Source organism: Trachurus japonicus, chromosome 3, assembly GCF_045865225.1.
Source record: "Trachurus japonicus isolate A0001 chromosome 3, Traja_1.0".
Taxonomy (NCBI): Eukaryota; Metazoa; Chordata; class Actinopteri; order Carangiformes; family Carangidae; genus Trachurus; species Trachurus japonicus.
This window is the reverse complement of record NC_140909.1, coordinates 32,603,746-32,628,103: the sequence shown is the minus strand read 5'-3', so window position 1 is coordinate 32,628,103 and position 24,358 is coordinate 32,603,746.

Here is a 24,358-nt window from a genome sequence, read left to right as displayed (position 1 = left end):
TCCATAGCCCAAGCTTTGAGGACCACATTGAGCACCTGAGAACTGTGTTGCAGAGATATCAGGAGCATGGGGTTAAGCTCAGCCCCCGCAAGTGTGAGGTGTTGAAGAAGAAGGTGAGATTCCTGGGACGGTTGGTGTCGGGACAAGGCTACACTATGGACCCATCTGAGGTGGCCCCAGTCCAGGCCTTAAAGGAGAAAGCGCCTACAACAGTGGGAGAGCTGAGAAGAGTAATGGGATTCCTCTCATACTACCGAACATACATCCCAAACTTCTCCAGAATAGCCCAGCCTCTCTACCAGCTGCTCTCAACACCACCTGATCAAATGAAAAGAGAGAAGGTCAGGACCACAACCAGGAAGAAAGGTAACCTCCCACCTAACACTCCTATACAGTGGACAGATAACCACCAAAAGACATTGAACTCTCTCATAGACAAGCTGATAGAGCCCCCCCTGCTGGGATACCCAGAGATGACCCAACCGTTCGTCCTCCACACAGACGCATCCCAGGAGGGATTGGGAGCCGTGCTCTATCAGAGACAGGATGGCAAGATGGTAGTTATAGGCTATGGGTCCAGGACTCTAACACCACCTGAGAAGAACAATCACATGCACTCGGGAAAAATTAGAGTTTTTTAGCACTAAAATGGGCGAAATGTGAACGTTTCGGGATTATCTTTATCATGCCCCACACTTTGTGGTATATATCGATAACAATCCCTTAACCTATATCCTCTCAACAGCTAAGCTTAACGCTACGGGTCATAGGTGGGTGGGTGAGCTATCCGAGTTTGACTTTTCCATTAAGTATAGGCCGGGAAAAAAACAACGCAGATGCGGATGGCCTATCCCGCATTGCCATTAGACATAAATGCGTTCATGACACAGTGTACAGAGGAGGTGGGTCAGGAAGTGTTCAGTGCAGCAGTGCAGGGAGTCAGTGTGCAGGGAGACACTCCCCAGTCTGGGTAACAACAGTCCCCATAGAAACACTAGACTTAGTGAGAGATGCGAGTGCACACCCGCGAACCAAGTCCCTGACACCAGAACAGATACGAGACAGTCAGAAAAGAGATTCCGGTCATAGGCCAAGTTCTGCATTATAAGAGGAACAATCAGCACCCATCCAGGAGAGCTCTTAAAGCAGAACCGGCGGACGTCAGAGTATTAATGAGACAGTGGGCAAAGTTGTATGTCAATGAGGATGGAATTCTCTTTAGGAAAGCAGGAGATAAACAACAGCTTATCCTCCCAAAAGAGCATCATCAAACAGTCTTCCACGAGCTTCACAGAGAAATGGGACATCTCGCAGTCGAGAGAACTTTGAACCTGATGATTCAAGATCGATTCTATTGGGCCCGTATGTACTCTGACATAGAGCACTTTGTCACACAAGAGTGTGAGTGGTCTCAAGGCAAAGCGACCTCACAAAAGCAAACCAGGGCTCCCATGACAACGATTGTCACAACACGCCCAGGTGAGCTCGTATGCATTGACTTTTTACACTTAGAGACATGCAAACAGGGGTTTGAGTACATTCTTATTGTGATCGATCATTTCACTGGTTTCGCCCAAGCCTACGCCACGAAAAATAAGTCTGCCAAAACTGTTGTTGACAAACTATTCAATGACTTTGCACTCCGCGTCGGATTCCCAGAGAGAATTCACCACGACATGGGGCGAGAGTTTGACAACCAGCTGATGGACCAACTACAGAGGAGCTGTGACGTACGGGGATCCCACACAACATGTTACCACCCCCAAGGCAATGGGAAGTGTGAGCGATTCAATAGAACTATTTTATCAATGCTCCGCACCCTCACAAGTGAACAGAAGGCTGATTGGAAGAGCTCATTGACAAAACTGGTGCACGCGTACAACTGCACCCGCAGTGGGGTCACAGGGTTCTCTCCCTACTATTTGCTCTACGGAAGATCACCTCGCTTGCCTGTAGATCTGCTTTTCAACCTACAGCCCAGAGAGGCAAAAGAGACTTACACTGAGTATGTACAGAACTGGCAAAACCGAATGCGACAAGCCTATGAGATCGCCTCCAAAACAGCGGCCCGAGAAGCTCTACGAGGAAAGAAAGGCTACGACAAAAGAGCACATGGAGCCGACCTACAGCCTGGTGGACGGGTGCTTGTGCGTAACCTGTCAGAGAGGGGCGGCCCTGGTAAGCTGCGGTCCTATTGGGAAACTAAAGTGCATGTGGTGGTGAAGAGGAGGAGCAGTGACAGCCCGGTGTATGAAGTAGCACCAGAGGGAGGAGGTAAGAGCCGCGTGTTGCACAGAAACCTTCTACTCCCATGTGACAGTCTGCCCTTGGGGAAACCGAAACCTGCCCCTGCCACACAAGAGAGGAAAATACGGACACGGACAAGAACAAGACAACGACAAATCAACGAATCAGAGGAGAACTCAGACAGCGAAAGCAGTGATGAAGTGGAGCTGGTGTGCCGTTTCCCAGACGACCAAGAACTAAGTCAGAGAGCTGCAGACTTGAATCCAGAGGCAGAGCCATTTGCACCAGCTCTGATGATGCAAGACGGAGCACCAGATCTGGAAGATGCAACGGTTGCTCAAGAGGAGACAGAGACTGACGACAGAGGCATCGCAGCTGATGGAGACGGTGAGAACGACGCAGAGCCTGGGGAAGGTCTACAAGAGTCATCAGAGGAAGATGATCCTGATCCTCCTCCAGCGACCAGCTACCCGCAGCGAGACAGGCACCGTCCCCGAATGCTGACCTACAACGCCTTGGGTGAGCCGACGTGGGTGGAGAGCCTGAATGTCGTGAGTATGTCCCCAGCCTGCAACCCACCGGTCATGTGGCGACCGTGGGCATCACTAGACATTGAGGTAACGGGTTGAACTCACATTACACAAACATGACTCTAACTCAGAGAAAATGGACTCTGAAAAGTAGAATGGTGAAATTCCATGGACTGTGAAGAAGAGACAATTCCGGGAGAACATATTGAACTGATACTGTACAAACGAAGAGACTGGTAACAGACTAAAAGAACTGAGGCCGATATGAGTCCTGTTACATATGAGAGTTGATCTGATTTTGGGGTCCAGAGTACAGTAACTGATGTATAATGGTATAGGTCTAAATGGATCAGATACTTTTGATAAATGGGTACTAATTGAATTGCATGTCAAGTGCCACTTTAAAATAAGTAATACCATGTTTCAGTGAGAAAATTCAATGTGTTGGGAAAAGGTACACTTTGGGTATCTGAAATGTCTGGAGACATTTATTATTGGGGGGGAGAGTGTGGCATACAGAGCCAATATCCCTACATTATTATTATTATTTACATGGTTAATATAATTTACATACAGGACAGCTCATGTTCAGAGTGTGTTAATAATTGTCTGTGTGTTTATGGTGAGAAAAGAGTGGTTTATTGTCTGAAAAATGTAGTTCCCTAGGAATGTGCAGTACTAACTCCGACCAGCAGAGGGCGCGTTCGCTACACGATGTGTTCAGGAATAAGGAAGTCACGCGTGAATCTGTTCAGTGAATGAGAACACACACTTGAGTCTGAAGTTAAGATGTGTGTGTGGCGAACTGTGATGATAAAATACATATTTTTGCTCTTTGCAGGTAAGAAGGGAGCGTTAGAGATGTGAAACGAGTGGGTGAATGTGTTATGTGCTGGTTTATTACCCTGTTCGGACGTTATGTATTGTTGTGTATAGACGTTACTCAGCCAATGTACTGTACGGAAAACGGCTCGCCTGTAGTTAGCACTGGTTGCGTAGTTACCGCGAGCAACAGGAAAACTATGAGCCCCGGTCAGCCCGGACTGCTCGTGTAGTTATAAATAAATACATAAATAGGTTAAAATAGATACATGATTAATTTGACAATGTTTAGACATGATTGATACTGTGTGTTTGCTAAATAAGTTGATATATTGAATGTACATGATGAAACTGGTCGAGAACAGTGATACAGCAGTCACATGATTTATTGTTTTGATGTTGGTACAGATGTTCATGATTTTTCTGTTAAAACAGTGAATCTGTTCAGTGAATGAGAACACACACTTGAGTCTGAAGTTATTATGTGTGTGTGGCGAACTGTGATGATAAAATACATATTTTTGCTCTTTGCAGGTAAGAAGGGAGCGTTAGAGAACAAAAATAAAGACATTCAAATTAAATGTGTAGTGGAAGGTAGCTTCACTCTGCACCACGCTACACAAACACATTAAGATGATGTACAGATTACAAGAGCTCCATATGAACCTGAAATGGCTGTGGATGCCTATTTTCTTTCTGAATTTCTCAATTGAAAATACAGAGCAGGTGGATCAAAATTCTCCTCCAGACAGAAGATGAAAGCAAATATCATTTAGTCCAATATGAAATCTCACAGCATGTGATTGAAAGTCCAAAAAGGGATTCAGGGTAAGAGGAGAAGCTGAGTTGGCACTATAGATGATTGGACGAACAAAGCAATGACTAGGGGACAGGAGTACACACAGTGTAACTGATTAGGCACCTGGGGGCAGGTGTGCAGGTTGGTGTCGACATGTAACAGTAGCAAAGTACAGGTGTAAATGATATGGACTTAGTACAGGCTGTTTGAGGTTATGTGTACCTGCTTATTCACAATCACATAACCTGCTGGGACACTTGAGTAGACCAAAGCCATTGTTAATGATGTTGCTAACTCCTGTTCTTTATCTACTGTGACAGGTTAAGATGATGAAAAACACACGTGAGAGTTTAGAGATTAACTACCAGCAGGTATGACAAAGTCATGTTGATTAATTTTATGTGACAGAGTGGTGTGAGGGAGTGATGAATAAAAATAATGCTTTTGATGGCATTCACATTTTCAGAATCTCATGAAGGTTTGCATAACTGGCCAGCAGCTACCAGCTCAAGCTGGCTCAAACTGGTTACCAGCTCAGGATGGCTCAAGCTACCAGCTTGGCAATTTCTGATTTATACGTGATTCTCAAGCTCCCAAAAACTGGTGTGAAATGTTTTTTTTCTTCGATTATCCTTCATATTAAACATTGAATAATCATACCTTAAATCGATGGCTTGGGTTTTGGGGTTATGTGATGTACAGTCTTATCTGCTTTACCAGTTTGGAGAAGATTTAGTGCTGCTCAGAGAGTCTGTTGTAAATTCCTTGTCCAAACAAGAATCACCACCACTGATGTGAAAATAACCCCTTTGAATTTATGGGCAATAAAACATGCTCTTTGTCTATTATATACATATTCCTGCTGTATACATGGTCAAAAACAAGTTACAATGTGAGTGATGACTGTTCCAACCCAATATCCAATAATTGTTCTGCAAAATAAACTCTCACACTTTAATGAAAGCATTTACATCTTACTGTATGGGACAGTGCTTTCATTTATCCACTTATTACATACTGTAGGTAAAAATGAAATCTGAAGTTCATCACTAGAGCTAATCTTTTTGGGATGAGTTGTCCCTTTAAGGAGAGCCATCATAACTTAAAGAGATTGCAGCGACTTTTCCTGTGTGCAGCCTGCGATATAAATACCAGCAGGATGGCCTGTGAATGCATGTAAATACCTTCATGAATGCTAATAGCGCATTTACAATACAAAGCAGTGCGCTCAAGAAGGTGAAGGAGCCTAAGCGTCATGCTACATAACAGATGGTTACATCAGGCTGTAAATTTCCCCACACAAGGCCGGCAACTCTGCCATGATGTGACCCAGCCGGCGAGGAGAATGAGGAGAGGTAAGATGGAGAGGGATGAAGTCAAGGATGAGTGTTCTTCTCGCTCGGTTTAGGCCGAGCTGTGATTGGAAGGCTTGAGTTCAACAGCTTTGTTTGTTGCTGTGGTTAAGCGATAACCAATGCCTGTCTATCAGTGTGACGGAGAGTATTTTCTGAGGCCCAGTAGGGGGTGGTGGGGGTGTTCAGGGTTAGTGTGCTGTGTGTGAAATGGCATCAGGGGTCACAAGCTTTCATGCATGAGAACCAGGCCAAAGCAGTTTCCCTTTTAACCCAGACCTTGAAGTTGGACATGAAAGTGAGTTTCTCACATTATGATTATACACATGAAAGAGGCAGAAAATCCTAAAGAATTCACCTTGTTATTCGCTGTGAAAGAACACACTCTTCAGTCGCACAACATGCTTTTTATATAAATATATATATATATATATTTCATCCAGAGCCGCCTCTGCAGCACAGCTACTTTATTGTGTTTCACTGTTTCTGCGTTGATTCAATGAGCTAAAATGAGATGAGACACATTCATTCCCACAGGACGGGACAAAAGCTCTCCAGAGTAGATTCACTGACTGAAGCCTCGACAGAAAAAGAAATGAAAATACTCATGCATCAAGGTTGCTTTTCCCTACTCATGTAAAGTGGTGTGTCACTCATTAAACAGATCAGACTTTGATTTTCTCTAGAGTGATTGTAGCTTTTATTGATAATCTGAAGTAGAGTTTCACTAGAGCCCTCTTAGACACAAACCTCAGTGGAAAAGGTTTGAACACAATTGCACTTGTCATTTGAACAAGTTCCCTGATTGATTTTTTTTGATAATAAAATAAAAAACAAATGCAATCCCACTTGGTCTGACCTAGTAAAATTTCCCCAACACTTTCAAATTAGCACAAATCTTAGCCGAAAGCTCTCAGATTCATGTAAAAGGTGCAGCAGCACAAGGTTAAATATGCACAGAGAGATTAAACGTACATCATGTTCTGCATTGTTAAGAACATCGTATATTCATAAGCGATGCACAAAGAAAATAAAACAGATTTACAAAACACACAGCACTGAAATGAGATCATTCAATTGTTCAGGAGATTATCAAATGAGTTTAGACAAAGGTTTTATTTTCCCTTTCCCGTGTGAAGATGTGAGGGTCTACTTACACAGCAGTGTTCTGGGCTACATGCTCAGAATGCCAATGCTAACTTGCCAATGTTCAGCAAACATGATGCTTGCTTTACTATGTGCAAAAAACAGGTATGCCATCTAACATGCATGCTAAAAACGTAAAGTACAGCAGGCGGCATCATGCTTCCTGTTAGTTTTGCAGGAATAAATTTATCAATAAGACATGGGACAAATTAAAGATTTGACACTGGTCAATCTTTATTCTTTTAAACCTTCAAGCTAATGGAATGGAAATATCCAATACACAATGCGGTCTTTATTTCAGTCTAGCCAAAATTTGACATTTCATTCCTAAAACTTCGGTTGCAAATCGGTTGCAAAATTGATTTTTGAGCCAGTTTTTAAGCCACTATTGTCACAAACATCAGTCTGTAGATCACCTCAGGCAGGTGGGTTCACTGTCTGCGAGCGATGAATGTCTGTAGCCTACATTTATTAATTACTGACAATCCATCCAATAGTTGAAATATTTTTTAGTCTGAACCAACATTAATGCTTATCTATGACAGTACACATAATTGCTATAGCTATTCCAACTGCATGGACTCAGTTTTTTTGAATATCTAGCAAAATGCTTAACATACCACATGAAATATGCATCCATGCCAAGAGCATTTTCAGGGGATTCACTACAACAGGCAGGAACAAAAGTGTCAAAAATGATTTTACAGCCCTCAGTGGCAAAGTCTGAAAGAACAGAAAAATACTTTTTTGTGTCTTTACTGTTCAACTCTGAAGCATTTTTACCAGCAGCGCTCGGGTAGCGCCGGAAAACCCTGAATCAGCCGGTTCGGGACATTTACATAACAGACACTCACTGTACTGAATGAGAAAGAGCTCCTGCCTTAACAGGTGATGCTGCTCTTGTTCTCTCATTGTTTATTTCCACACACACACTCGCCTCCTCTAATGGCTGGCCGGCGTTGTCTTCCTCCCTGATAAACAGGAGTTTCACACGGCGCCATCTCTCATGTTTTGGCGTCTGATGAGCGCACGCACAATGTAGTGTTAATGGGTTTGTGAGTGCTGTTTTAATTTCCCATGTGGAGGCCGGGGGAGCCCGTCCTTCTGACCCTGGCGTGTGTCGGACAGCCCTTCCAGAGCTCAGCGGAGAAAAACGGCCTTATTAGCCCAGTTCATTAAAATCATTAATAGTCATGAAATGAGAGGCACCAGAGTCCAAAAGGCTTAATGCTCCATCCATATTAATTAGACACCCACAAATCTGAAGTGAGGGAAACCGGGGCTGCTGCGGTTTCTGGCCTAAACACACTCACACACACACACAAAAATGCACATGCACACATTTAAGCAACCTGCCTACTGTGGCGTAACCTCCTCACACCCCTCACCCTCCCCTCCCCCAACTGTCACCACCGCTACCCTCCTGCTACAACTCCCGATTAAATTCTGTTTTAATTAAAACTGATCACATTAAGAAACTGATGTGGTTAATTAACTGGACTCTGGTGGAAGCGCCTTCCTCTACATCTGACGGCTGCATTGTAAAACACTTCCCGTGGAGGGGAGTTTAATACCCCCACCAGTGGCACCCCCCACTGTCTTCCACCCTTCACTTCCCTCCCCCTGTTCACACAGTCCTCATTTCTCTTTATATTCATTTCAAAACCCATCTGTCCTAACGAGTCGTTTAGACTCATTTTCAGGCTTCAAGGCTCTTAATTCAAGAAGGAATCTCTAGCCGGGTGACACCATGCGCTGCAATTTCTCTTGCATAAAGATTTTCTTGGCCTTGTCAGTCTCTTTAAAGGGGCTATGAGGAGAATGTGGCTCTTTAGTAACATCTAGTGGCAGCTGCAGAAAACTACAACAAAACATTGTGTGAAATATGTGTCGCCCCGAACAAATCTTATTTAATGTTTTGTATGAAACTGACATGTTCTACAAACTCATACTATAATTGAAGCGGATTCCCAGTACTGACCAAACAATGTGGACAAAAGACCTTTACAACATATTGTGCTCAAATTTACAGAACCTGGATTTCCCTATAGGACCTGCCAGGTTGGTAGTTTAAGGGGTCCGGGTAGGAGTTTTTGCAGTACAGTACATAGACAGAACCAAACTGTAGGTTACACCAACACAGACCCTGCGTGCAGTTGTTTACAGGCCTCTCAAAACGTGAAGTTCCCACAAAAGCTACAGTGCCAGTGGGTTGTTTAAGAGGTCTGGGGAAAGCTAGAGCTTTCACAGTAAATGCACAGATAAGAATCATGCAAAGTGGAAATGTAGAATCTTCCCAAGAAAATACACAGAGCCTGTGGGAATAGTTACAAGCCTATAGAAATGTGGGATTTGGATACATTTGTCTGTGTGCTTGCCTGTTCAGGAAGTCTGATTTCTTTGATGACCAAGGTAAACATTGCTTGATTCTTTTTGTGTAAATTCAGTGTTTTCTCCACTCCTTCTCCTTCTCTGTGTCATGGATGTTCTCTTCTTTTAACACTCCACCTGTTCACCTTCATCACTCTCCTTGTCCCTTTTCAAGTCTCCTTCTTGCTCTCTTTCCTTTCTTTCTCTCCCCTTCCGCTGTCTTGCTCCCCCCTCATCACTGCCTCCCTGTCTTCCTTCCTTTGCTGGCCTCCCACCACACGGCGCTCTTGCTAGCAGTTAGAAGTTATGGTTTGTGGCTGGTGAGCTGACAGCGCTACAGCAGAGGGCGAGATAAGGCTGTGACCTCTCTGGCCGGAGAGGATGAGATGAATACATTTACTCCCTGTGTGATGGGAGGCTAGGGAGGGGGAAGAGGAGGCCGGGGGAGGGAGGGGCTGAGCTGATGTGTGCTGTCCCTGGGCGCCTGGCCCCCCAACTAAATCTGCTGTATCTGTAACAAGGGCTTCAGACAGCAGGGGATGGGGAGGGGTAGGGGGAGGGGGAGGGGAGGAGGAGCAGGATGAGAGGAAGGGGTTGGGTAGTTGGGGTGTGTATTGGTACATATATGTGTGTGCATGTCTATATTTATACAGTATATATATATATATATATCGTGTATATAGTGTGTATTGCCCCTTGGGCCTGATATTGGATGATGTTCAAAAATCAAGGCCTCCTGCCATGAGGCAACGATTCATCACAATGAATAGTGTGTGTGTGTGTGTGTGTGTGTGTGTGTGTGTGTGTGTGCGTGCGTGCGTGCGTGCGTGCGTGCGTGCGTGCGTGCGTACGTGTGTGAAAGAGACAGGGTGTCTGTTTGCATACCGTGTGTGGGCCTGCAGACGTCTTTTACACTACAGTATGTCTACATCAAATTCACATTTTCCAAACATACGTAACTGTGTTTTTAGCAGCTTCTTTTGTCATTTTAACACATGCATTTAACTGGAAATTGACTCAAGCAACACTCACAAGTAAAAAAAATGTGATAATTACTTGTGTACCGTAAGGTGTCATGTTTTTGAGATTGAGTACAAAGAAATGCAGCAGCGACATGAAAATGTTTTAAATGCTTGTTTTGTTCTGGGGAAGTGAATGAGAATGAAAACTCTTCCTCTGAAGACAGAAAACAAGCTGACCTTCAGAGAAACGCTTCTACTCTAAGGGACCATTTTCATGGTTTTGAATTATGTACTATGTTGTCCCATTAATTGGAAATTGTATATACTTTACAACCCCACTGATCACTGTCCAATGCATACCAGATGTGTTTGGGTTTATTCATCATATACCTTCTGTGACACCAGTCCCAGGCCCCATAAGAAAACTCTCCTATAAGGTATATTCAAGGACGATCTGATATCCAAAACTTTAAAGTAAAGTCAAGCTGATTTTTATTTGCAACGCTCCAATTCACAACAGTCATCTCAAGGTACTTTTCAAATAGAGCAGGTGAAGGTCCACCGGGGGCACCTCTCACCTTTGAGAGGCACAAATCTCAAGCAGAACTGGACTCATCTGCCTTGACCAGTTGTATTGGGAAAGGGAGAGGGAGACAGTAGACAAAGTCAACACCTACATCTTTTGTGCTGATAAAATCTGTTTGTTAAACAGTTAAACCAGATAATAAATCAAAGTTGGCTGTTCAGTTGAATGAATTGGTGAAATGATGTATACTCCTTGAGCACATTAAAACCTAGGTAAAGTTTAGTGACCATTCTCCCCTACACAACCCTTTTGGCCGAGGTCATTCATATCAGCAGACCTGTGACCTGTACGTGCTCTTTTATTTTGCATCGGCATCGGTCTGATGATCAGTATCATGAACTGCAGATGCACCAAGTTTAAGAATCTGATTGTTGAGCGTCTACCTGGGACAGCAGAGGAAATCTCTAAAGCACCGCAGGGAACTCTTTATGTTACGATCAGACTGCATGATTTTAAAGCCCAATTCTGATTTTTGAGGTCACAGACAAAAAATCCTGCTAAGAGGCAAATCGGCAGTTGATGTACAAACGCCCCTCACTATGTGTGAACTCTTCAAACACATGATTATTAAGGCTTATTTACCAGATATCTAGCTTGCTGAATAATTGGCCAATGTGCCAACTACTTTTACAGCCAATACGAGTGCAGGATACTCAGTAGAAACATTGCAGTGCTGTCATTCAGATTTAAAATCAAATCTATTAGCACCAGCTTGTGTAGAACCAGTCAGCAAGTTGTGTAGTGTGAATTTTACAGCATGTTTTTACATCTATACAGTATGTATAGTCTGAAGTTAGCTTTCTGATGATCATTTTGTGGTAAAAGGTATAAAACATGCAAAGCCATCGGTTTGTTCTTCCAAGAATGTCTTTGTGTGAATGGGTGTGTTTGTGTTTCTTATTTGGTCATGTGTGTGTCCACCAAGGGCATCATTTATCCACCAGCCTAGAGGCAAAAACAACTTGCTGCCAGTATTGATGGTTCCTCCTGCAGTACCTGGGTGGATTGGGTTCAGAGGTCACCAGTCACAGGCAATCAGGAGTAAATGGAGCCTGTGTAACACTAGACAAACGGCTAAGAGCTTTAGAACAAAGCCAAGGCCGCTGTCCTGTGTGTGTTGCTGTATGTGTTTGTGTTTACGTATATTGCTGCAGTGCTCTTGACTCCCTTCTTTCACTCAACCTTAGCCACTATAACAGGATTAATTCTTGTTTATTTCCATGCGTCTGACCTTGCAGATGATCCCGTTATCCCGTACTTCCAGTCAAGACTGCAGACCTCACCAAAAAGTCTTAGATATTTGAAACAAAATAAATTGGCACTCAGCAGCCAAAACACATTCCCAATCCTTTTATCCCCTTAGTAAGGTTTAACACTGTCAGCTGCTGCAGTCGGCCTCGTCCCCTGTTCATCCACAGACTAATCCAGCACTCTTTTATTGTTTCATTGACTCTCCAAGCCTGAACTCCAGGAATCAAAACAGCTTGTGGGAGGCGTCACTAAGGCGAGCTGACGAGTTTGGCGTTCTCGGAGAAAGCGAGTCAAGGAGGGGCTCGCTCCTGGGGAGGAAGACACATATCAAAGAGGTATTAAACGCACTGATCCGCCATGCCTTAACTCACTCTTACATCATCATAAAACATCATCCAATTTACCAGCACTGTCGGAGAGGAACCATAACACATTTGCATAATGCAGCGTCTTCACTATGTTAATTCTCCCTCAACTCAGCCATGTACAAGGGCTCTTTTTTTGTGGTGAGACTTATTCTATCTCTCTCAGTCTGTATATTGTGTGTGCATGAGTGCATTACACCATGCTAGCATGTCGATGACTGGTGAAGATTATGGAGGTAAATGAGGCTCTCCAAAGCCCTCCAAGCTCTCCATATACAGCCGAGTGATAGTCAGTGATACCGCGGGGCATCACAGGAAGAGCAATAGAAACACATTACTGCTGAAATCACATTGCTCTCCCCCGCTGAGGGGTGTAAGTTACCACGGAAATGGATGGAGCACACAAGGGAAGAGGTGGTGGGGCTGGGGGTGCGGGTAGTGCAGGTGTGGTTGAGCCTCTCCACAATCTGCATTGACTCGTGTGATCTCTTTTTAATTTTCTGCCTGTGTGAAATATTGAAGATGACTTGATTAAATTCTTCCTTGGCTGGATTCTGATGCGAAGCGGCGCACACTGAGTGACTGCACATGCACCCCTTTGTAAGCTGAAATTATGTTAAAGCGAGGAATCTGACACTGTTTTATTACATCTGCTCATGGCTTTCAGTGAAATGCAGGAGCTATTGTGTGGCAAGGAGTTTTTAAACTGTCAATCCTGTCAAATATCTCTATTTGATGGATGGTTAGGGAGTTTTGGTCAATATAACCTTAACCTAACTTTAACTTAACCCTATATTTAAAGTACCTTAGCTTTTCCTGGCTGACAGATTTAAATATATCAGAACAGATTTACTTTTATAGATGTTAATGGTGCCCAGAGGAAGAACTATTGCCTTTGCACTTCACTTCCCAGACAGCACACATACGTCCCACTGACGTCCACTTCAGAACGGTACGTTGGCCTCCTATCAGCATCGGCTGCATAGACAGATGTCCTCAGAATGTATAATTCTGGATTTTCCCAGCTCATCAAAAAACTATTATGTTGGCTTTAGGTGGACCCACCACCAGAAAATGTGTAACTTTAATTGTATCTCTTCATTATACAGATGTTACTGGTTCAAAATTGCGGGGTTTGTCCTGCAATGCAGGATCGTGTGAACGCGTGTCTTTTCACCACAACTGTTTTCCTCTAGGTGGCAGCACCGTACTAAATACTGCTCAGACGTTTTGGGGACAATGCTGACAGTCACACAATGTAGCCGCGATTAGGAGTGGCGCTGTTCATGATACAGAATACAAGAGGATGAAAGGAGAACTAGCTGCAGACAGTAAATAATATAGTAGCCTAGTTTTTCAATGACAAAATGTAACGACGGCAGCTACAGTAGACTATAGCCCACGTCTCACTCTCTTTTTTCGGTCATCTGTCTCGTCATCTCCAAAATGTGTTTTTAAAATGAGCCAACTACAGTACTGTGCAGTAGTGCCGCAGATTTCTCACTCCGCACCTTGTTTGAGAGTGCAGCTGGATGATTTCTTGTGAATGAACGGGTCTGTGTCACTTTGGGGCTGGGCGATAAAACATAGGATAAATAACTTTCCCTCGATAGAAGACGCGGCCGATACAAAGTCGATAGGTTTCATTCATCCATTTTTTGACAGACAACACAAACAGCCAGTGATAATGAGAGTGGTGACACCGTCAGCCATGCAGCCGGCCTGGACTTTTTATTTTTAATTATGAAGGATCATCCGCGCAAGGCAAAGATGATAGCATCAACAAAACACGGCGTAACACACGCGGCTGTATGGGACAGGCTTTTATTTAATTCAGAACAAACCGCTTAGCAAAAATGGAAAATATAGTCTATAATAATTAATTGATCTGTTGTTTGGCCACTGTTTGAAAATAACCCGAATTATGAGCAAATAATCTGATCCAGAGCAGCAGTCATAATCAGACTTCTTCTAAATAAACCTAAACATTAAATAACTGGGTCAGGTCGGACCATGGGATTCTTTTTTCTCTTCTTCTTCACAGGAGAAAATGAGGTGCGCTGCGCTCACGGACGCGTTGATGTTTTGTGATTTATCTGCTGCCTTGACTCTGCCCTTTATACATGTGCGTTCAGATTAACAATAAGACAAGCCATGGTTGAGTTTATTGAGTTAATAATCAGCATGCCTACACACATACTGTAGGCTACATGAAATTAGGTAACTAGGTACATTTTGGGAAATCAGCGTTGTTTTTCACTTTTCCACTGAAGATTGTAGGTAAAGCCAACTAGACTGGCTAAATGCTACACCTTTGAGTCATTGTCCAATGGTTGAGCTTCAAGCTCAAGCACAGCCTCACAAAGCTACGGCATGACGCTGTAGCCTACTCTTAGTATTACCTTTTATTAAGTGCTGGTGAACCCATGTGCTGTTACCAGAGTCAACCAATTTGCCAAGGCAATAGCCAATATCTCATTGGCTGACAAATGTCCTTTGAAATAATATAAAAGGGCACCAAAAGTGATCTATGTTCATACTGAATGGTTACAGCTTAAAAAAAGGTTTTGTTCCATGTTGATCATAGTGGCTAAACAAGAGAGTTATTAATTAGAAGCTCATGACAGCTTTATCGAGAGTTTTAATGTCTTTCACTCTCAGGTCTCATTGGCAGCTGATAAACCCACAATGTGACTAGTGCAGTAGACACAATTAACAACCAGATATTTACAGTATGCCAGGAATTAGTAGGAGAAGGACTTAACTTTTATTTATTGTTTGCTGTATCTACCAGATGAATAAATGAGCTATTGGTTTATTACAATTTTATCAAATAAATAAGATGAGAATGCACAAAGGGTTGTGGTGAAATGTTTAAAGCCTAACGATGTTTGCATTGCATCATTTTGTTTACATTTTGATGGGTTTCACTTGAACTCAACATGTTGACACGAGGCTTTGGGGTCTAGGATAAAACTTCAAACACATCTCTGTTGATTGTTGAAACAGGGTTTGTTCACATCACATGACTTTGTAGAGACTGACCCCTGGTGGGTGAATTAGGCTGTACACCACCACTGAGTACACAAGAGAGACAACAGCAATAAATGATCAAAAATGTCTTTGAAGAAAAACAGACAATATAGAGAGTTTACCCTCTGATAAAGCTTTGAACATGTGTATGATGTTTTCCCAGAGAGGAGACAGAACTTAGATCCTCATCATTATTAATAGAATTGTAATGCCATCTGCTGGACAAACAGCCTCCTCACCCGAACTTCAACATAGTTTACTGTAATGGCTCATACCTGACAAATCTCATGTATATGAATTAATGAATTAATGAATTAATTAAATTTATTGGTTACTCAGAGAGTATAAACTCTGGTCACAACCAAAGGATAGGGTCGGAAGCCTCAGCTTATATATAGCCCCCCCTTTTCTTACATATCCATCAAAAAAAGAAGGTAGGTATATTATGCATTCATATACATAGATACAAACATACATACATGCATACATACATACATACATCTTTTCATAAGTAGTGATAATTATATTACTCATTGCTCTCATGTCAGTATTTATCTGTCATCATGTCTTTGTATCTTTTTTTAAATATTGGCACATTTTTACTGTATTTTAGTTAATCAGGTAATGCATTCCATAACTGAACAGAAATGCACCTGCTTTTCATAACTGTATTGTAGACGGGCTGTTTCCAATTTAATTTGTTTCTGAGGGTGTAACCCCCCTCCCTCTCTCTCTAAACATGGATTGTATGTTGGATGGAAGCAGGTTATTTCTGGATTTGTACATGACTAACGCTGTTTTCTGGTCATGAATTTACAGTAAGTCCTTTTGACTTTATGAATAATTAATTGGTATGATGTGGTGGCCCTGAAGTGCAAAACACAACGGCAAATCAGACAACAACGGCAAAAGAGAAAACACAACGGCAAAAGAGAAAACACAACACAAACAGAGAAAACACAACGGCAAAAGAGAAAACACAACACAAAAAGAGAAAACACAACGGCAAAAGAGAAAACACAACACAAAAAGAGAAAACACAACACAAAAAGAGAAAACACAACGGCAAAAGAGAAAACACAACACAAAAAGAGAAAACACAACGGCAAATCAGAAAACACAACGACAAATTATAGCTGCTGCGCAGCGATGGGTCGGGTCCGGGCTACTTTTGGGCAAATTTAGGCAATTCTGAGCAACAAACAGGAGAATAGGAAGACAAGACAGTTGTCCTTATAATGTCCAATTTGGACCAGTTGAGGATTGAACCCACAACCTCGGGAACCAAAGACCGTTGTCTATCGCACTGAGCTAATTGACAAGTGGCAGTTCAACAGTGGCTTCACAAATTGAGTAAGCCATTCACTGTCGTGTAGGCAGATTTGAAACCACAGTAAAAAGAAAAATCAGTTTTTGAGGTAATGATATGTATTTGTTAAACATCTACTGTGACTCTAAGATGTTAGGAGCCTTCGCACATAGTCCAGTCCAAGCTATTTGGATTTTTAAAATTAGAAGCTTGCTGTGGTGCCACCATTAGGACAATTGTCTTGTGTTTCGTGTTGAGGACAACTGACATTTTGATCTGTCATCATCATCATCATCACCCTTGCTGGGACTCGAACCCACAGCCTCTGACACCAAGAACCAGCTCCTAACTGGCTGAGCTAATTGGCTTGTAGTGAGACCTGCTGTGTAGCTTCATTTATCCACTCAGGTGAGCCAGTGCCCGGGCAGCTGTTGTAAAGGCAGATTTCAAAAATGGTCAAAAAGTCAGAAATTATGTTATCTAAACAAAAATCTGTTAATACATAAATTGCATTTAGACAGCAAAACAGCTTGAGGACATGTGACATTTTGATCCGTCATCATCATCATCATCATCATCATCACCCTTGCTGGGTCTCGAACCCACAACCTCTGACACCAAGAACCAGCTCTTAACTCGCTGAGCTAATTAGCTGGTAGTGAGACCTGCTGTGTAGCTTCATTTATCCACTCAGGTGAGCCAGTGCCCGGGCAGCTGTTGTGATGAAATGGTCAAAATTTCAGAAATTCAGTCATCTAAACAAAAATCTGATAATACATAAATTGCATCTTGACAGCATGAAAATGTTGGTGATTTGTTTTTAATGATGAGTGTTTTGCTTCATAAGAGAAAATCTGATGTTTAAAAATTCCACACTCACATTGATTGCAGTTGTTCCCATGAGAGCAGAATTCAAAATGTTCTCAAAAATTCAGTTTTTGAATTAAAATTCTGATATTTGCCAAACTTCATTAACCATGACTCCAAAATATTCTAATTTTTTTTCAGGAAGTTTGAAAATGTATTTAGCAAGAATTTGATGGTATATGTTTACAGTAGTGTTTACAGTCAAACGTTTTCATGCACTGTAGGCTCAATTTTTGCTTAATCAAAAATCCGAGAAACAAGTTTTGTGGAGGACAGTCTGGAGATGCTCTGTAGCAAGTTTGGTGACAATTGAGCAAAAATTGTGGGAGGAGATACATTTTAAAAGTTTTACAGTTATTGAAAAAAACAGAGTGATGGACTTCATAATTTGTAATGAGTTTAAGTGGACAAAAGTTTCAGCAGTATTGAGGCTACATTGTGGTGAAGTTTCAACACTGTAGCATCTACCGTTGGTTTGGTAGGAATTTTTAAAGTTTTTAAATTTAAACGCTTATTGTGCCCCCCCTAGGAGGGGGGGGCACATGTCCTTGGAGTTGAGTGAATCTGGCATGGGGTCGGATGTTTCTGTGAAGTTTGGTGAGTTTTCGCCCATGGGAAGTATGACTTCCTTGGAAGAAGAAAGAAAGAAAGAAAGAAGAAGAATTCCTAGGAATACAATAGTGTCCCGGCAGCTTAGCTGCCCGGACCCTAATTACTAAACAACGGCAAATCAGAAAACACAAAAGCAAAAGAGAAAACACAACACAGAAAGAGAAAACACAACGACATTAACCAAACCGGAAAAGGTAGGTACCCTCGGGCTGGTTTAGGCAAAGACGGTTGGTTTAGGAGTGTGAAGGGAGTGGTTAAGGTTAGGGTAAGATGCAGGGATAGGCTTAGCCTTGCAGAGGCAGCCAATCAGAGGGCGGGTCTTGGCGTGGCCATAGTAGGAAAAAAATGTATCGCAAGCGGGACTAGCACAGAGGCCGCTATGTATTGCCCAAAATGTTTTGCTTTTGTGTTTTCTGATTTGCCGTTGTGTTTTCTATTTTTGTGTTGTGTTTTCTCTTTTGCCGTTGTGTTTTCTCTTTTTGTGTAGTGTTTTCTCTTTTTGTGTTGTGTTTTCTCTTTTTGTGTTGTGTTTTCTCTTTTTGCGTTGTGTTTTCTCTTTTTGCGTTGTGTTTTCTCTTTTTGTGTTGTGTTTTCTCTTTTGCCGTTGTGTTTTCTCTTTTGCCGTTGTGTTTTCTCTTTTTGTGTTGTGTTTTCTCTTTTTGTGTTGTGTTTTCTCTTTTGCCGTTGTGTTTTCTCTTTTTGTGTTGTGTTTTCTCTTTTTGCGTTGTGTTTTCTCTTTTTGCGTTGTGTTTTCTCTTTTTGTGTTGTGTTTTCTCTTTTGCCGTTGTTGTCTGATTTGCCGTTGTGTTTTGCACTTCAGGGCCACCGTAGTATGATCATAAAAAACAACATTACTATTCTTATTGCTTTTTTTGTACTGTGCATACTGTCTGTAGCGCATGTTTGATGACAAATGTATGCCTCCTGACAATTTTACAAAGCATGTCATGACATTTAGAATTCTCGGTAACACTTTACTTGACGCCTATCTCTATAACACATTATAACCATACTTATAATGAGGTATAATGCAGTTATAATACTGTATAATTATAGTTATAAACACTCATAAATGATCATAATGCTTTATAACAATAATCATAACACACTATAAAGCATTTTATCTTGACTTATAAGGTCAGGTATTATAATATGTTATAATTGTTAGTAACTGGCGGCTGACAATGCCCACATTTATAATGCATTATAAATATAGAAATATAGTTATAATGTGTGTTATAATTGGCTTATACATGTGTAGCTATAACTATCATTATAAACACTCATAAATCACATAAGTCTTTATAATAATAAGCATAACACATTATAGAGCATTATAACTCTATTATAATACTAAGACCTTATAAGCCATTATAAAATGCTCTATGATGTGTTATGCTAATTGTTATAAAGCCTTATGATAATTAATGAGCGTTTATAACTATTGATTGATTGATTGATTGATATCTTTATTTCGATCATGTAAACGACAATGTAAAAAAAAAAAAAGATAAAATAATAATATAATAAGGAAGTAAGTGAACAGCAAAAATGTATACACAAAAAAGTAACATCTCATAAGCAACACAGTTTACATGAGCGAAAAGGAGTAGGAAGAAGTATAAACCTATCTAATCCTACCCCTATAATTTTAACTATATGTTCTAATTAAAATCATAGCACAAAGACATACATTTATTATTTCATTCCTCCATTACACTATGTACCATTTCCTGCCACATTTTAATCCAAATAGTAAGTAAGCAAACACCTTGTGTGAATTATTCAATGTACCTCTGGAGAATCATTTCTTTATGTCTCTTTTTAAACATGATTACACTCGAATTTTTTTGGATTTCAGTACTCATATTATTCCACAGTTTTACTCCACAAATGGTGATACAGAAACTTTTCTTTGTTGTGCGAGCTCTGCCAACCTTCAGATTTGATTTCTCTCTTAAATCATAACCTTGCTCTCGTTCATGAAACATTCTCTGAATATTTCTTGGTAGCAGATAGTTCCTTGCTTTATATAATACTTGGGCTGTTTTATGCTCCACCAAATCAAATAATTATACAGTGCTATAACTGCATTAGTATAACTCATTATAAGTATGGTCGTAATGTGTTATAGAGATAGGCGTCAAGTAAAGTGTTACCGAATTCTCATTGTGTTTTTCTCTCTTTCAATATTTTCTATAATGTTCTAACCGAACAAGCCTGTGTGTTCCTTTGCGTAGTTGAGTTGTTTCCTGTTTTATTTTGAAGTTCAGTGTCCAGTCTTCCTGTGTGTTACCTGCTTGTGATTACCCAATGTGTTTCACCTGTGTTGATTTCACCACCTGTGTCTTGTTAGTGTTCTCCCTTTGCCTTTGTCGGATCGTCTGCATCGAATGCCTTGTCCATGCCCTCTGTGCCAGTGTTTTCCCCTGTGTTTTTCCAGGGATTTTTGTAAGTTTAAATAAATATGTGCCACTGAACCTGTTCTTGTTCCTGCCTGCCTTTGGGTCCAGTCATCTCTAAAAACCCTTACAGTGCAGGTGACATCAATCCCTTTGCCACAGTTTGTATGAACCATGTGGAACATGTGGGCTAAAGAAACAGTCAGGACCTCAACCATTACAAATAACCAGCGACATAAGGTGTCACTGGTTATTTGCTGCCACCTAAGGGACACAGATATACTGTGCATGGTGTAAATACTGCTGTGCTCTCCTCAATTTTCATATTGTAAATGTTGAATTGCCCCCCACTGTCTGTTTCTGTATATGTGATTGTAAGATCTGAATGAGGTGTGGCTTTCAGGTTAAATCTAATCTTGCTATGTTTATATTTCAGCTGATGATGATATGAGTTTTAATTTTATTAACAGTCTTTTAGGTTCCATTTTGTGTTGGATATTAGCTGTTAATTTGCACAATAAAACTACCTGCTGTAAACCCTAAGCAGCCATGCTGTACGTTGCTACTGCTCCTTTCAATTCCTTTCTCTTCCAGATCAGTCAATATCAGAGCAGCAGGAAAATATGTATCTGTTCAATCAAGGCCTGACACTGACTGAAACAGCTTCAACAATAATACTGTGTGTCAGCTAAGAAGAGGTGAGGGAGGTTAAGTTTTATCTAGCTGACCTCCTTGAAGACCCTGGGTGCATGTCTCCATCTGATACCAGATTACAACTACAGTAAGAGATCACAATCAGCATACAGCCACCCATGAGATGGAAATCTCAGGCACATCCTTAATTATGTCATTAACTGCAGGAGAACAAAGTTTCATTTCCCAAGTTCTTGAGAAAAATCCCTGTTATCTCAGGAAAAAGGAGGAAATAAAATGTATGAACGTCTGGCGACTGAACGTGGTGGTCCATGGGTTGCATTATGGGAAATGTAAAATTCAGCGTTTTATGAAGCTGCTTGACCTAACTAAAAGTTAGGATATCTCAAGTCTATGACAAATATGTCTCTTGTTTAAATTAAAATTTAAAAATAACAATTTAATTTAATCTGAAAGGTTATCTGAAATATATTTCATTATTCTTAATTTGTGACTGTAATTATTATAGGCTATGTTTATTTTACAGTAACGGTTTTGATTTTTTTTATGTGGGTAGGGTTATTTTTTATTTATTTTATATCATTTTTTAATGAAACTTTGATGAGGTAAGATGAACAGCAGCTATTGGGGTTAGTTAAGTTATTAAAGAGCCCTCAACAGTACAGCAGGCCTGGTCCTCTCCTGTGAGCGGTGACCGTCAGCTTGAAGGTCGTTTCCGCTTTAAATGTTGCTTTTTGTCGATGGTGCTCTGTCCAGAGAGGGGAGGGGGAGCAGGAGAGGTTCGGGGAGGGTGTGATAACTCGGTATGACATACAGTCACAGGCAGGAAAAAAACCCACGCACCCACGCAACATTCGCACGTCCTCATCATGTAGAAGCAGACAGGCTGACTGATAGCTGACAGACCGACAGGCGGACTCAGACTCAAAGTTCACACAGCAGCATGTAGCCCGAGCTGCTGCCACTGGAAACAGCGACGGACGAAGCCGGATTCCTCCACTGATATCAAATAAAAACCCCGCAGGTAAGAGGCTTCTCCTCCAGGGTTATTGGCTGATAAAGCGGAGAGAGGTGCGGGATCGTCTTCCCTCTCCCCCGCATCAATGTTTCATGCGTGACCCTGCGTCTCGGTGTTTCTGCAGAGAGGAACTTTGGTCTTGTTGTGTCAGATTATAATGGGAGTTATGATGCTGGTGTTATAGGTGTTGCCGTTTGCAGCGGCAGCAGCAGCAGCAGCTGATCGCACCGCTGTAAACAAACAGAGCAGACATGCGGCTGCCTTTCAGCACCAAGGACAGAGCACCGGAGGCTGCTGCGTAGTTTATCACCAGAGGCTTCTCCTGCTGCCGACGACTCCACACAGCTGAAGCTGTTTCCCCTCTCAACTAGACACTGACGAATGTCAATAATAATAAATAGGCTAAATAACAACCTTAAAAGAAAAAGAGCAAAGATAAGCTGTGAATTATTTGTTATTGCACCATTTTTCATGACGCCACTGGCTGAGCCTCTGTAAAAAAAAAAAAAATGTTTACTCAGTATCTGACTCATCACCAGTGACTAGCAGAGGAAAATAATCAATGTGCTGGATAGAAAAAGGTTATATGTTAATTTGTTAATAGCAGAATGACATGAGTCTATAATCTAGGCTATTAAAGCTTTGGCTGAAGTCAGTAGAAGCATTATATGTTATGTGTGCAAAATAGACCAAAATAGCAAAATTGCAGCATGGAAAAATTAGGAGCAACTTCCTGATATCAACAGACAGGCACAAAGCATCTGTGCCTCTGTTTAATGTAGTGAACAGGAGCTTCCTATGCCACAGAAAAACAGTCAAATGGACAAATGTTTGTGCAAATTAGGTCTATTTTGTGTTTTTGATTTGAGGCTATGATGATACTAATAAATCCAAATGTATACAGAAGAATTCATAAATTTTTACATTGGTTTAAAATGGACGACAGATCTGACTTCCCTTATGTCTCTTAGTTGGTGAGATCCAAAATTGGAAACATATTTCATTAAAACTCACATTCATCTTAGAACGTGGATAGAAACAGAAAACTGGCAGATGATGATGTAAAAGGGCATGGTGGGGGATTAAATGAGAGACAGTTTGTCATATTTGAATCTTGAGCCAATTGGAGCTTTATGAAAGTATCAGAACATTCATATCAATTCACATACAAACTTGAGTGCAGTGCAGACTGCAACTAGAACTGGCCTAATGTACTGTACAGTTTTTTCTTGTTTTTAATGTTTTTTTTTTCATGTAAGTGTAGAAGGCAATGGCAGAGCCTAATGGGCTCTAATTGAGGGCACACATTTTTTTCTGCACCATTTGTGGTCAAAAAGGGTCCAGCTTTGGCTGTGTTTCTCAAATGGAAGAATAATGTTTGAATCTAAAATATCCAACTCTGCTCCTGCTACATTACAGTTCAGGCAAATGGAGTTTTACTTCATGGTGCTCCCACACCTGAATAATTGAAATATTCATATCAATATTCAATGACCTTTAGATGGATTCCAGCAGCCTATGGCTCCACAAAAAAGTGAACTGAAGATTTGGAGCACCCTGACATTGCGAATGAGGAGCTAGGCTCACAGGTCAAGGTGTTGACCCTCAGAGAAGCAGAGCAGCGTATTAGGTGTCAGGAGGAAAAGGTTAGTGATCTCTCCGCCCGGCTGGAGACAAACTACTCAGATCAGGTCTCAGTTAAATCAGGCAGACTATCTTATCCCCAAGATCCAGAGGAAGCTGAGCAAGAAAAAGACTCCCGTCAGCAGTAACTCGAGGCTGGCAGACAGTCTCATGATGAGAGAGTGAAAGAGGATCAGGAGCTGATCCAGGGGCTGAGGTGAGAGCAGGATGCCCTCCTTCAGGAACTGGAGGGTCTGGAAGCAAAACTGGAGAAACTGACCTCAAACAACCAAAATGTTTGTCACCAAGATTAAGTCTCAGGAGGAGGTCAGTTTAACACTGTAACACTTTAACACCTGCTAGTAGTTCAAAGGTATGACAGAAAATATTCCCATTTGAAAATGAATTTA